Source organism: Rhipicephalus microplus, chromosome 5 (assembly GCF_043290135.1).
Source record: "Rhipicephalus microplus isolate Deutch F79 chromosome 5, USDA_Rmic, whole genome shotgun sequence".
Lineage (NCBI taxonomy): Eukaryota > Metazoa > Arthropoda > Arachnida > Ixodida > Ixodidae > Rhipicephalus > Rhipicephalus microplus.
In genome coordinates, this window is record NC_134704.1 from 65,722,630 (window position 1) to 65,726,354 (window position 3,725).

Genomic DNA, 3,725 nt, shown 5'->3' on the forward strand with positions numbered 1-3,725 from the left:
ATGTAGTTGAAAGTCTTCTGCCCGCAGTTTGTGGTAGACAGGTTAGTGAGTATAGTGCTGTGTTTGACGTTGTCGAACGCCCCGCGGAGATCGAGAGCGAGCACGGCTTTATGGTTATGGCGCATAGTAGTCGGCTCTATGATATCGTGTTGAAGCTGGAGCAGGACGTCCTGCGCCGACAGATGTGGGCGAAAGCCAAACATCGTGTCGGCAAAGGTCCTCCTGGCCTCCAAGTAGGCGGAAAGGCGTTCGCGAACCATGGTTTCCATGAGTTTGCCTGCGCAAGACGTAAGTGAGATGGGTCTCAGTGCCTCAATACTAATGGACTTTGCCGATTTGGGAATGAATGTCACGACCGATGTGGTCCATTCCGTTGGAAGCGGAGAACCGTCCCATATCGAATTTATAAGGTGGAGTAGCGAGAGGTGTGCTTGGTCGGGAAGATTTGCCAGGAGCGATACTGTGATTCCGTCGCGTCCAGGGGCCGTGCCCCGTCGCATTTTCGTGAGTGCAAATCGTAAATCAGAAAGTGTGTATGGGGCGTCGAGGTCGGTGTTCGGGGCGCCGGAATACGTATATGCTGGGCCTGCGGGATCAATTGTGCGGCAGATGTAGCGGTCACAAAGTTCTCGCGCGAGTTCATCCGTAGTGCCCTGAAAGGCATGCAGAACACGGTGGAGCTGGCGTTGCGTTTCTCCCCTGGTGGTGGAGGGATCGAGAAGGCTTCTAAAGAGTCGCCACGCACTCTTAGAGCTCATCTGCTTTGCAGCCTTCGAACAGGTGTCTGCCCAGTTAGCATCGGAAAGTTGTGCGGAGTATGCGGCCGCCTCTGCAGTGAGCGCCTCAATGCGAGCGCGAAGTTTCCGATTAAGCTTGTTGCGTTTCCAGCGCCTTATGAGCCCGCGGCGAGCGTGCCAAAGATGTAGGAGGTGTGGATCGATTGCAGGAGTCAAATTAGAGGTTGCAAGGGTGCGAGTGTTCGCTTGTTTCATATGAAGAGCGTATGATGCCCACGCTGCATATTCGGTCGAGGAGAGGCCGGCGGGGAATGGTTGCATTCTGAACCGAGTCCAATCGGTGAGACGGGCTTGGCCCCAGTGTTGGCGCATTTTCTGCCGCGGTGTGAACGAAATGCGGAGTAAAAAGTGATCGCTGCCTAGGGTTTCGCCTAAATTCTCCCATGTAGCATCGCGGATGTGACGGGTGAGGGAGAGGTCGGGGCATGTGTCTCGCGTGACCGAGTTGCCGGAACGTGTGGGTTGTGCCGGATCGGTAAGAAGCGTCAGGCTCAGCGAGGAAATGAGCTCCTTGAGCTCCCTGCCCCGGGCCTTCTCGTAGTGGTAACCCCAGTGAGGGCTGGGGGCATTAAAGTCCCCGACAATCACCAGTGGTTGTCGGGCCGCTATACGCAGCGCCCGGTGGAAGAGATGCGCAAACGAAGCCCTTGCAAGGCGAGGGGGACAGTACACGTTTAATATATGTATTGATGGTTGGCCCCTCCGCTGAGACAGCACTGATATCATGCAGTAGTCGTAAGGAAGATCCAGATCGAGGTCAATCTGTACCGCCGTGTAAGCTTTATGCACGAGGAGGCATGTGGTGGTGCCGCCTACATAGGAGCAGTATCCAGAAAGGGATGGAGCAGGGCCAGATTCTTGGAGCGCCAAGACGGCCGGCTGAGAGCCAAGTGAGCTGAGGAAAAGGGAAAGATGTGAACGCTTTCGCCTGTTCCCGAAGCCTCCAGGGTTCCACTGTATGATCTCGAATTTAGACGCAATGTTTGAACGGGACGTACGATTGGTAGCCATCGTGACTGTCTTAGGTTTTATATTTGGTCCTCCATGTCCCGCTCGGATTCCTCAGAGGCAGGGAGGGGCACGGAGGCCGGATTGTCCGACGGCGGGGTGGTGGTAGCCACCTTACGACGACGCCGTGGAGCTGTACCCTCACTGCTCACCGAGCAGGAGCGGGAACGTGAGGCCTTGGGTTGAAACTGGGTGATTGCCCAGGCTTGAATAGCCTGGGTAACCTCTACTACTATGCGTTGGACCGAGAAGCTGGTGAGGAGGTGATTAATCGAAGCTTCGATGCGCGTGAGGCGTTCCTCTACGCGCGGGGTGCGCTCTTCGCTAGGGAGAGTTTGGTTAGCGGGCATGGAAGCATCGGCAGAAGCATGTACTCATTCATGCTTCCCTACGTTTTGCAGTTTCTCGTCGAGTGCCTGAGTACAGCCAACGCCGGAGCATTGCTACCGCTCAGCGTACATTCCAGCGTGACTTTCCCTTCGACTGCTAACAGCACCTACCTGGATACAACCCAGGGTCCGGTGCTCTGCACTTTATCTCATCAGAGCTGGTTCTTCGAGGGGAGGGATCTCGCACGTGCCGCAGCAAAATCGTCATCGGCCACGACGACAGCGACACCACTGGCCCCTTTAAAACCGTGTTGCACGCATGCCACCGGCAGTGGGCATGGAAGCATCGGCAGAAGCATGTACTCATTCATGCTTCCCTACGTTTTGCAGTTTCTCGTCGAGTGCCTGAGTACAGCCAACGCCGGAGCATTGCTACCGCTCAGCGTACATTCCAGCGTGACTTTCCCTTCGACTGCTAACAGCACCTACCTGGATACAACCCAGGGTCCGGTGCTCTGCACTTTATCTCATCAGAGCTGGTTCTTCGAGGGGAGGGATCTCGCACGTGCCGCAGCAAAATCGTCATCGGCCACGACGACAGCGACACCACTGGCCCCTTTAAAACCGTGTTGCACGCATGCCACCGGCAGTGGGCATGGAAGCATCGGCAGAAGCATGTACTCATTCATGCTTCCCTACGTTTTGCAGTTTCTCGTCGAGTGCCTGAGTACAGCCAACGCCGGAGCATTGCTACCGCTCAGCGTACATTCCAGCGTGACTTTCCCTTCGACTGCTAACAGCACCTACCTGGATACAACCCAGGGTCCGGTGCTCTGCACTTTATCTCATCAGAGCTGGTTCTTCGAGGGGAGGGATCTCGCACGTGCCGCAGCAAAATCGTCATCGGCCACGACGACAGCGACACCACTGGCCCCTTTAAAACCGTGTTGCACGCATGCCACCGGCAGTGGGCATGGAAGCATCGGCAGAAGCATGTACTCATTCATGCTTCCCTACGTTTTGCAGGTCAGTTATTTTAACAGACTACCGTGTAGGAGTTTTCGATCTGACAACCCTTTTATTATGGTGCTTCCATGCCCAGAAGCCCTGTTACAGCCTTTTTGTGACCTTTTGTTGTTAATATGTGGTGATGTCGAGCAGAACCCGGGACCCAAGGATGATCAAATTACTGAAATACATAAAATGGTGAAAGATATGCAAGAACGTTCGATTCGCATTGAAACCACGCAAGCGGTAATGTCAGGTGACATCCAGGAGCTTAAGCAACATCAGCTTTCGCTTACTAAAGACATTTCCAACATATTGACGCGCCTGGAAACGGTTGAAAAGCGGACATCCATTATAGATAACATTCAGCGCGAACTGACGGCAACGAGTCAACTTACAAGGCAAGTGCAGGGCGACATGCTTGGTCTACGTGCGCGTCTCGATGAGGCTGAGGATCGCTCTCGGAGGGATAATCTAGTATTCTTTGGTATCGCAGACAATGCCTCTGAAACTACGCAGCAGACTGAGGAAACTATCTTGAGCTTATTTCGCCAGTCCCTTGATCTAACTTTATCTGGTGATA